This window comes from Melitaea cinxia, chromosome 2 (genome assembly GCF_905220565.1).
Source record: "Melitaea cinxia chromosome 2, ilMelCinx1.1, whole genome shotgun sequence".
Lineage (NCBI taxonomy): Eukaryota > Metazoa > Arthropoda > Insecta > Lepidoptera > Nymphalidae > Melitaea > Melitaea cinxia.
Genome location: NC_059395.1, coordinates 5,161,084 through 5,173,759, shown reverse-complemented (window position 1 = coordinate 5,173,759; position 12,676 = coordinate 5,161,084). Strand labels below are relative to the sequence as shown.

Genomic DNA, 12,676 nt, shown 5'->3' with positions numbered 1-12,676 from the left:
TTGACCTAAAACTAAATAAATGGAAAATACAAAGAAAATCTACTTTTACTATAAAAAAAAAAGACAAATAACTGAACTGTAAATTTAAATAACTATTATAATACAAACGAAACTTATAACTATGTAGGATCTTTTATCATATCATCTTGATACGAGAGTACACAGTAAGATTATATAGGACATTTATAGAAAACTAGCTGACCCTGCAAATGTTGTTTTGCCATATATATTATTAGCCCCCTTAATCTCCCTCCCCCTATAACTTAGGGGTATGAAAAATAGATGTTGGCCGATTCTCAGACCTACCCGAAATGCACACAAAATTTCATAAAAATCGGTTCAGCCGTTTCGGAAGAGTATGGTGACTAAAATTGTGATGCGATAATTTTGTATTGAAGATATGGCGAAAAACTCTACTCTCTTTTTGATTTTTTATGCAGTCGGGAAAAAAGGTCATAGAACTGTTAACCCACTTTTTATTCCTGTGCTTCTCTTGGGGTTTCAACTAAGTTGTATTTCATTACTTGTCAGTCTGAAAGACATATATGTTCTCACTGTTTGGGTCCTTTGGGATGTAGGACTAGTTTGCCAGCCCATAATCTTTCTATATAAAAAGAGTTAAATAAATCTCTGTAGCTTTGTATTAGTGAAGAGAGAATGACTTAGCTATATTGGACTTATCAGATTTCTTCTTCTTCTTTAAGGTCAATGGCTTTCAATAGTGCCAGTTGCTTATCAGATTTTCAAGTTAATGTAATTGTGATATCTTTGCTACTTATGATAAAAAAGTGTGACACAAAATGTGACTAGTCAAGGTAAGGGATTCAAAGTGGTAAAATTTCGCGTGACGTATTTTGTGAACTAACCCTATACTGTTTTATTCATTCATAACCATAAGCTATATATTACGTACTTGCTTTATTATTTTGATGAAATTTTATTCTGCTACGACAATATATTATGATATTTGTCTTACAAAAGGCACTTTTTACAAGAAACTAATAAAAGCACATAAATTAGAACGCGTAGTGCAGTCTCATGAAGGTTCCTCTGATGCTAAACTTCCAAGCCTTACAAAATCAAAAATTGATATTTTTTTATTTACTGCCATCATTTTGGGATTAACGACCCCAGACGATCACCAAAATGAGTTTTTTGGCGCGCTTAATTAAAAGTTAATAATAGTTGTACCGTAATGTTAACTTGCTGTGTTGTTACGGCAGTAAAGAATATAGCCACCCTCTCTCTTCCCGATAGTGTAGTAAGAGGCGACTAAGGGATAACACAGTTCCACTACCATCCTGAAACTTTAAAAAGCGACCGATGGCAGCGTAAGCATCCAACTGCTGGCTTTTAAATACACAGGCCGAAAACAGGCAGCAGCGCCTTCAGTACGACATAGCCAGCCAGCCCTGCGGTCACTAACCCGCCTGCCCAGCGTGGTGACTATGGGCAAAAAGCATGAGTTCATGCCGTCTTTGGCGTGAACTTGGGGAGGCTTATGTCCAGCAGTGGACTGCGATAGGCTGAAGTGAATATTAACTAGCAATACAATCATTTTAGTATTGAGTAGAAGTCTAAGTGACCGGTTCCTTTATGTGAATTATGTATTTTAATTTTACTGTATTTTTAGAATATTTTAATATTTATAAAGCACGATGAAATTTTGAATCTTTCTCATTTTAAATTTCAAATAAAGACTTCAAGCGTTAAAGAATACTTTGAAGTAAAATTAACACACCCGCAGCTGTATTGTATTAATTATAGTTATATTTTCATTTCAATATAAAGCATGTTTTAAAACGGTTGTTCACTTAATTTTTTTATTTATCATCTACAGATTTTTAGTAATATAATTTTAATAAGTATAAATTAGCATTATGTGCATAAACTGACATAACATAAACCTCTTAACTTTCTTTCTTTCTTTACCTAACTTTCTTTAAAAAAATTCCGTTTGTGCGATAAAAATTCCGATAGTTTAAACTTGCCTTAACTTCGTGTTTTTTAAAAGAAACTGCTACTTAAAAATCTTTATAATATTCCAAGAACCCTAGCGTTTACTTTGTTCTTTGTGAGAAATGTAATAAAAAGTTATTCAAAAGAATAACACCATTATAAGCAAGTTAATATTTTTTATTTATTTATTTATTTATGCTACGTAGGTGATAGCAGCAACTTATCGCATATCATAACGTATTTTAAAAAACAAGAAATATGGAATTTTAATCGTCAGCTATCTAAAATATAAATAGTTAGTATATAATATAATAATTCTTTGATGTCATCCAAGGTTTTTATTTAAAACAACAAAACAAGTTTTGTAAAACATTGTTAATATTAATTCGTTGTTACCTAATACAAAGGTAATGAAACCAAAGAAACCAATGACATTAAAGGAAAAAAAATGGTTCAAATATCGAGGTAGGGGGTATGTACAAAGCGGACACCAACGTGCAAATAAAATAGTTTGCGTGCTTGTGACGGTATGTGCAAATAACAAATCTAAACACAATCGAGATTCAACTTAATTTCCTGTTTGTCTTTGATTGTGAGGGATTCACAGATGACCTGGTGGTTCTTGAAGTAAAAGGTTGTTTGATTGACGACCAATATATAGACAAAAATCAAATTACATACACGTTTGATTTTTATAACAATTCGACCGAAGTTTGAATTTTTTTAGAAGTTAAAATCGAAATTTTATTAATTAAAAAGTACTTACATAATCTGTGTCTTATACATAAATTTAATGTAATTAATAATTTTATCCGTAGTATAGCAAATCATTAATTATTAATAAATCAACAAAAAAATTGACAGTTAAGTAAATTTCTAAAAGCTGAGGTTTGAGATATAAACAATGAAATAGTGGTCTTAATTAACTAGACAATATTACAAGAAAAATTAACATTTTTTTTATTAATATGTATATAAAAAAATTAAAATTAAATTAAATTCATATTTTTTTATAGATTATTTTATATAAACAGTTACAATTTTCACAAGTTTATTCTTCTTTGCCAACACGAAATCAATTATAAAGTAATTAAGCACTGAGACAAACTTTAGGATTGCATCTTGGATTGAATCAATCACGACCGTCAATTACAATTCAAGTCTAAAATTCGTTTCAAGTTGTGATTAAAAGTTCTATATATAATAAAACGGTAGGAAAGTCAAAACTATACATTGAATATTTTTTTAAAAGAATACTTGGGGTGTGATCTACAATCGATACCGAAGCCAAAAATATACTTTCTAAAATTTTTGTCTGTTTGTCTGTATGTATGTCCGGGATAAACTCAAAAAGCACTGCATGGATTTACTTCAAATTTGGCACGAATATTATTAAGAAGTCGGGTCAACATATAGGCTACATATTATCACACTATCACCTACGGGGAACGAGCAGTGAACTTTTATTTCTTCAACGCATTCTGTAACAACGTGTAATCTAACGACGCATATTTGAATATTGTTGTTATTATGTTAATAACCATGCTATAAGCTAGCGTCACACTATAAATAAAGACATTCTGTAGTATATTAATTAGTATCAGCATTGCACCTGTGCGAAGTCGGGGCGGGTCGATAACAATAAAATAAAACAATGTAAGCATTTTATATGTTAAAAAATCATTTGTAGGCGTTCGTGATATCCAATGGTTCTTAAAAATAATAACGAAAATACGCATATGTTGAGATTTAGACGAGATGGTAAATTTTAGGACCCAAAACAACAAACGCATGACAAAAAACGACAAATGCTAACAATCGGTCAATCAACTAACAAAATATCGGTTTTTAGAAATATATGTCATCAGATCTTAATAAATGTATCCCACCGAACACAAAAGAGTATAATATAAGTAAATAAGGTTACAATAGACATAAATATAGGAAAACACAAAAAATACACACTGAAAAGTTCTCAGAACAGAGAACCTCATTTTCTAAAATCAGTTAAAAAGTGTGAAGTAACGTCGAACCAAATTGTAAAGCTTGAATAAAAATATGTGAATATACAAAATATGGAAAAGCCATAGATAGAAATAAAGTTGAATAAAAATCGTTTGACAACCATTAACAGTTTGAGTAATTTTTTTGTTCTGATTATATAGTACAATATAATATCCCTTGACCTTTAAAATTGCGGTGAACGTAGAATGACGGATCTCAACCGGATTGTGTACAGGAAATTATCCTTTTTTGATAAATGATGCGTTTTGACGCGATATCCGTAGTTGTAGCGAACAGCTTTCAAAATATGACGTATTCATTTTATAACTCCGTACATACTCGTGTCTCTTTTGTTGTTATTTGTTAGTTGTAGTTTGTTAGTTGTTATTTGTTAGTAATTCAAAAACCTTTTATGTCCCTTTCGAGCTGTTAATACTAATTCAAAAAATACAATTAATATTATACAAAACACTGTTTAAATAGTGTTAGTTATAAAGTGACATTTGTAATCACTTTTCCTACTATGCCTAAAAGTGTTCGTAATTACAAATCAGTTAGTTCAGACAGTTAAGCCTATTGCAGTCCAATGCTGTACATAGGCCTCCCCAAGCTTTTACCGCAATTCTCCTAATAAATTCGTATCCCGAATAAAAGTAATTTCAGAAAAAATGAAAAAAGCCATTTAAAACGATACAAAATGTACTTGTCAATTTCCACCCTATAAAAGGGATCCCTAGACAATAGTTACACTTAAAACCTTATTACATAAGTTCCGCTATCTATACTTCTGTCACAGATTAACAGAGTCCCTTTGAAACCGATGGTGTAGGCATAAAATAAATAAAACATACTGCACACAATAAAAAAAAAAAACAAACAGTAAAAGGTAAACAGTTGAGTACATTTTTTTTTAATTTTTACTCCATATCAAAAGCGAACAAAGTCAAATAATGTCCAGAACCATTTTCAATGTACGTACGGTCTACACCTCGCCGGTTTCCATTTAAGCAACTGCAAATATACTGTGAAAATAAATAGCCCTTCGGTAAGCATTGACAAATAATCAAGGCTTCAACTTATTCGGTGTTTTTCCTCCCTCAAAATAACAGATCCGTAAGGTATCATTCACACTAAAAAGCCTGAAATATTTTCGCATGCTTCAGCCTGTAATATCCCACTACTGGGAACAGGCCTCTTTCCCCATGTAGGGGAAGGATCAGAGCGCGAGAGGACCAATGCGGGTTGGCGGATATATTCCGTACTATGAGTAACGATCGCTATCAGGTGTACACGATAACAACCGGGACCGATGGCTTAACGTGCTCTCCGAGGCACGGTGGGGAGACTCACAAGGACTGCACAAACACCCAGACCACGGCAAACACCTGTATGGCCCATACAAATGTTTGTCATGTGCGGGGATCGAACCCGCAACCGCCAACGCAACAGGTACAATCCATGGCTGTGACCGTTGCGCCAACACGGCGGCTGAAGTATTTTCACAATCATTATTTTGTAATGATTCACATTCTAAATTTAATGTCACAATACATACCTAAAGGAAATAATTAAAGTCGATTTCGTATTTTAAAATGTTCGACAATATCATCCACAACTGAAATTTTGGTCAGCAATACAAATGAGGTGCAATTGGGACAATTCAATTGTAAAAGAGAGGATATTATTTATGTTTTTGTTAATATTCATTTGTCGAATATATTTTTTATGATATAATCCTTTAAAACTATAAATATTTAAGACGTGTAGTGGACCTTACAAATGTGGTCTCTCTCGAAAGAAATCCTAATACGAGATTATATCGCCACCTACATTTTCCAATTGTGTATCTAAACCAACCCGAAACCGACTTAAATCTGTATATATAAAATCGTTGAGTCATTCACTCATAATGAAATCTCAAAAACCGCTAAACGCAAAAGATGAAATTTGGCAGAGAGATAATTTAAAGTTAGTAGATGTCCGCTAAGAACGGATTTGTAGATAAGGCGAGATTAAAGGGGTCTAAGGGCTTTCATAAGTTTGTATGCAAATCCTTCATTTTTTTGTGCTACAAGTTCGAAATTTAAAGGAAAAATAGTTGACAATCAGGAGATTACGAGCTTAAAATTTTGAGTGGTTAGCAGGCGTCCATCAAAATCGGATTTTCTGACAAAAGGTCTAGGAATATATTTATAAAATACTATATTTGTTGGTCTAGGAATATATTTATAAAATACTATATTTTTTGTGATACTAGCTTATTTGGCAAATAGATAGTTATGGAATGAATTTTGCGACAGAGTCATATTAAGAAAGTCTAAAGGCTCTCGAAAGATTCCGTTGTTTTTTATGCAACAGACTGACTTGGAAATGGTGATAGATAGTTTCTAGTTAGTATAAGTTTGTTAAGAACGTATTTTGTGCTAAGATTAGATCAAATTTTTACAAAAGTTTTTGATTTTTGGGTTACAAACCATAAGTTTTTATAGTTAATCAACGTCCATTAAAAACAAAGTTTTGAAAAATAATACCTCTTAGGACGTGAAATTAAATGAAAAAAAAGTTAAAGCTTAAATATTAGGGGTTAAAAGTTCGTCATTTTCGAAGCTTGAAACAGGATTACGATGTAGCCTCTAATCTGTAATCCTGTAACCTCACACCTCTTTCTCCATGTAGAGGATGGGTCGGAGCTTAATCCAACACGCTGATCCACTGCGCGTTGGTTCGGCGGGATACATCAAATTATAATTCTGGACTACTGATGAATAAGTAAACGCCTGTTTCAGCTTGTGTTGAAATTAAGGGGGTTCGTGGAATTTAAATGGGTAAAACAGAGAATGAAATTTGTGTGTTGTTTCTGGAGTTAGAAGTATGAAATTGTTTCCTTAGTATTTTCATCACAAATACATAAATATGTACTGTTTTAGCATTTTTGAAATTGAGGGGAAATTAGTTACATCAAAATCATTGACATTTTTTTTTTATTTAATGAGTTTTACGTTTTAATCAATCTTAAATGTTTACCTGTCATATCAGAAGTAGAATTTTTATGATTCCATATAATATAAATAAGTTTTCCAGCGTTTGCAAATATTCTGTACGGTAAAATAGGAGATTAGTTCGTATTACTGAAATTACCTAAAAATGACTTGAAAAGGCTGCTTTTCGCACGACTGCTCCGTGAAACGTGATCGAGAGAGAACGTGGTTGAGATCTGCGAGCACTCTAGTAGTTCCAGCGCACAAAAAGTGAACCATAAAATAATGTAGTACATAAAGAGACCCTAAATGTTTGAAAAATGATTATTGATAACATATCGGTTTAGCCCTTCTTTGTTTATCAATCTACGCAAGTAAAGGAGCGGGAAACTGCTAGTATGATCTAAAAAAAGCTTTATTTAAACTGATCTAGTTGACATATAATAATTGTGTTTGTTTGCAAACGAAAGAAACCAACTTCAATTACATCGACTTGTAATACAACGTAAGTAGACGAAAAAAAAATAACATACGCACTAGTCGTCACTACGATTTTCAAGGGTTTCCCTCGATTTCTCTAGGATTCCATCATCAGATCCTGATTTCCTTATCATGGTATACTTAGGACATCTCCTTTCCAACAAATAAGAGTTATTGAAATCGGTTCATAAACCACGAAGTTATCCCCGAACATACATAATACGAGTATATATATATTATACGGTCGAATTGAGTAACATCCTCCTCTTTTGAAGTCGGTTAAAAATATAGATGAGTTAAGAAAATGTACTTTAGAAAATGCTATGGGTGTTAAATATTATTTTCAGTAAAAATAATAGTAAAAGTAATAGTAAAAGGAAATAACAAGTAAAAAAAAAACAAAAGCATTAATTATGAAGATTTGAAAACACTTATAACAATATTTAAAACGAAATATTTTAACACAACAAGGCCAATATTTCATTAGCTGAATTTAATTTATTTTATTTGATAGCTTGTTTTTAATTATTTTTTTCTATCGAAATAAATTTAAAATATAAAACTTTTCATAAAACAAGCTTTTATTTAAATATGTTAAAAAGATTAAAATAAATTTATCCTTTAAAACTATTATTATCAAAAATTACGTAATTTTTACAATTTATATTATATAAAAGCTAATGGAAAAACGAGGGTATTTTTGTCTAATTACTTTTAAGTAATGTCCTACACGAATTTAAAACTTTTACATCATTCGTGTACATTTTTTTCTAAAAGATAAATATATACTTGAAGTAAGATTTTTTATTATTTTTTATTTATTTATTTATTTATGAGCAACTTCCGATAACAAAGGTGGATTTTAACCCTGTCACAGAAATATGTGTTTTATTAGCATCATTATTGCTTCTTCTTCGCTTGTTTACTATACCACACACTTTATTGCGTTCGTTCCACAACCCCAAGCTTAAACAACAATTAGACAGTGACGTGACCCTCCGTTGATTGCTATCGAGAGTTCGGTAAACAACAGTAATATACTTTAGTCTATTTTAAATGATGTTATATTGAACGATGAAATTTTTTATATCCATCCATAGTTTTGTATATCGCATGCTTAATGGAAAACTGACTCATTAGTACATAGGTCAGAATTAAGTTATGTACAGTGACAGGCTTCTGTAAACGGCATCTATCGTCTACCGTTTGAATTATGTCGAAGTTACAAATATTCAATGCTCCAGAGATATATCCGTCTCTTTCACTCTTTGGGATTTTTCATTGTGTTTGCGCGGAACAACGACTCATGCCAGTTTGTGTCGGGCTCTTGCGGAACAAGGTTGTTATTATTTTATTGAACGAAGACCGAATCGTTGTTGAGCGTATTTACTACTAAATTTAAAGGTAAGTTATATCAAATTTCGTAATTTAGTACTGACGAATTAAATTTTAGGCTACTTTATTGCTAATTTTATTTATAAGTTATATGGAACATTACCTATTAAGACAGTGTATCATTAAAGTTTATTATATTTTTCGTGGCCCATTAGGACTTGAGGCAGTTTACTATTAAAATGTAACCATTACTTAATGTAATACTTCGTGACATTCAAGTATAAGTCTGTTTACTACTAAAAGTTATTGTTATTTAGGAGCCGTTATATTAGTTGAGTCTTTGTTTGAATAAAAATAATGAATTATAATGCATATTTTTTTCATTGCCTGCAAATTTTTATATTAAGTCTGTGTACTACTAAAAACAAATTACGATAAAAGTATGTACAAAAGGCTTATAATATTACTGTTTATGTTATAGGGTGACAATGCCATTCAATAGGTCCAGAAAGATGATAGAGCTTGTTGAGGGCTAAAATCATTCAGATCATGCAACACAATCTGAAGAACAGAATCAGTGCCTACAACTAAAGTTACGGTAACTATCTTAAATGACTTCAAGACTTCAAAAATTGTGTGTATGATATTTGTTTTTTTTTTTTTTTTTTGATACTAAAATACTTATTTCTTGTTGTAGATGTTACGTGTCATATAACAAACAAGCCCGAAAATCAGTGTTACTGAAACCTTCAGAATTATTTTGATATTATGATGCATTCTTCGACAACTTCACATTCAGTCTATAATGAAAATCACCTTCATAACTCAACATTAGTACATGATTGCACTGGCGAGATAATATATTCTGAACAAAGCGATGTCGATTTAAGTGATCAAGATCCAACATACGAAGTTCCAAATACAAAAAAAACAAATACCAGTACACCCTAGTCCGTTAAAGTCATCAAGCAGTTGATCTTCTTCGTCTTCCTCGTCCTCATCGTCTTCAGAATCTTCCAGTGATAGTTCCGATACAGAATCCTTTAATGGACAGAGTAAAACACAAGTGAACATCACTCAGGTAACCGCAGAAAAGGAATCTGGGCAAAGAAACACTGATGCATCTATAACGACAGATATTTCAATAAATCAAAAATTCAGTGCAAATACTATATCACAAGAAGAAACAAAGAAAGGAAGAAAACGCAAGCGAAACGAAGAAAACTGGAAACAGAATAAAGCAAAAAGTCTAAGAAATACTGGAAAACAATATATTAGTAAGACAAATAAAACAATCAAATCTCGTTCTGTTCAACCACCTTGTGGTGTTAAATGTAGGCTCAAATGCTATGAAAAAATAACTGCAGAACAAAGACAGATAATTTTTGATATGTACTGGAATCTCAGCCAGGTTAATACTCAAAGATCCTTTATTATGTCTTGTATGAGCAATATAACCCCAAAATATAAATATACAAATGCACGCAATCCCAGGAATTGCAATCAAGCATTCCACTTCTTAGTGAACGGGCAATCAGTACGTGTCTGTAAAACATTTTTTATTAAAACCTTAGATATTTCGGATCGTGTTATACGTACTGTAAAAGAGAAAATAGATAAACACGGAATTTTAGCACAAGATCAGAGAGGACAGCACAGCAATCATATAAAGATTGATGAACAACTACTCTCCGACATTATTACAGTTCAAAGATGGGATACCGAGGATTGAATCCCATTATATTAGGCAATATTCTACTCGTGGGTACATTGATGGAGGGAAAACAATTTCAGATCTTTTCAGGGACTTTGTAGAAGCTCAAAATAAAAATAGTAAAGCAGCTGGTAAATACTGTACACTTTATAAAATATTTACACAAGATTATAATATATCATTCTTCCGACCAAGAAAAGATCAATGCCATTTATGCTTACAATATACGAACTCTACGCCAGAACAGAAATTAATACTTAATGAGTCGTATGATACCCACTTAGAAGAAAAAACATTAAGCTGCCGAGAAAAATACAGTAACCGCTGTAAAATTGATAATAAAAATAAAGTTCTTGCATTCGATTTGCAAGCTGTTCTGCAATTTCCTAAAGGAGATACCTCAGGATTTTATTACAGATCAAAATGAAATAGTTATAACTTCACAGTGATGTCTTTAAACAAAAAGGTTGACGGCCAGCTAAAAGATTCGTATGATGATGTACAATGTTTCTTTTGGAATGAGACTGATGCTAAGCGCGGGGCCAACGAAATCGGATCTTGTTTGCTAAAAGTTTTTGAAAAGTTGTCGGCTGAATCATCAAATGATAATAGGTGTAACTTAATTCTATATTCAGATAATTGTTTCCGTCAAAACAAAAATAAATTTATAGTAGCTCTTTACCTATTTGCAGTCACTCATCTTAACATTCAATCTATCACTCATAAATTCCTAATAAAAGGTCATACCCAAAATGAAGGTGATAATATTCACAGCCTCATAGAAAAAGAGATAGCAAAAAATTTAAAATCTGGGCCAATGTATTCTCCTCACCTATAGCCATAATAAAAAATGCAAAGAAGTCTGGCAATAAATTTTCAGTACATGAACTGACATTCGAATCATTTATAGACTTGAAAAAACTTCAAGAAGATTGGGATCCCAACTTTAATAAAACCAAAGACGGAATAACTGTATTATGGAATGACCTGAAGGTGATAAAAGTTAACAGAGATACACCTTTTTCATTTTTCATTTTTTTTTTACCATGGATATCTCCATAACCATGGGGTTCTGAAGTGTGAGAGTTACCTTGTATAGATTCCCCTACACCCTCCGCCCTCCACACCCAAAAACCCCATAATTCGGTTTTTCTAATTAGGTTTCACTTAGTCTAGATCTTAGCCGAAATTTTTATTTTATGTTTTCTAGTGATTTAATTAAGACTGATCATGACAATAATATTTTATTTAATTTGTAAGATAACAAATGTGGGTATATTTTAAATAATTTTATAAGAACTGCTATATTTTTAAATAGGGTAGGCAATTTTGTTTTCTAACTTCAGTAATTAACCGACTTGATTTTGATATTGATAAATAAGAAATGTATGCTGCTTAGAAGTTTTTTTTATGTTTTTTATTTTTATTTTCTATTTCTATGTTGTTTTGAAGAATACTGCAATAAAAAGACTATATAGATATATACACTTATGTATTTTATTTAAATAATTGAAAATGGCCGATATTTAGTTATTCACTATCTGCTCATTTTGAAAAAAGTGTCACAATATCTGAAGGTGTTTTACTATATTAATCATGTACAGACTAAATACTAAATGAGTCATTATAAAAAATAAATATTTTAAAATGAAACAAACTTAAAACTCAATAGAACAATTGCATTAAAAATATTTGCTTTACTTTTAATTAAAAACTGACTTAACTTGAAAACTATTTTTTTTAATAAAAAAAATGATAGCATAATATAATATTTTTGGCATTTCTTTCACGCAGATTTAATCACTACTTTATCAAAAGTTAAAAAAAACAATCAGTCGTGATTATTAATCATCGGTATTCATTTTATGCATCAAGAAGTAGGATGAGTCGTCTTAGCAAAATCTTCTTTTGCGATTTCCCAAAATATGAGTTTTTTTAGTTAAGTCAGTATTCCATTAAGCATGCGATATTATGCATGTACGTATGTCATATGGGTCAAAGACTTGATTTTACGCCATTTTTGGCGCTTGTGGAGGCCCATCTCCAGCAGTGGACTGCGATAGGCTGATGTGTGTGTCATATTATCTTTACACTCAACGGGCTGTGTCAGGAGGTTCGTGAAATATTTAAACATAAATACCCAAACTACAACATATGTACATGTACTATGTACTCGTACATTGGAAAAATATTCACAATTATAATC

At 31.5% G+C, this 12,676-nt stretch overlaps 1 pseudogene; it reads left to right on the top strand.

The window, feature by feature from the left end:
- Positions 1 to 9,527: 9,527 nt before the first annotated feature.
- LOC123658834 lies at positions 9,528 to 11,496 on the top strand (annotated as a pseudogene).
- The last annotated feature ends 1,180 nt before the right edge of the window (positions 11,497 to 12,676 follow it).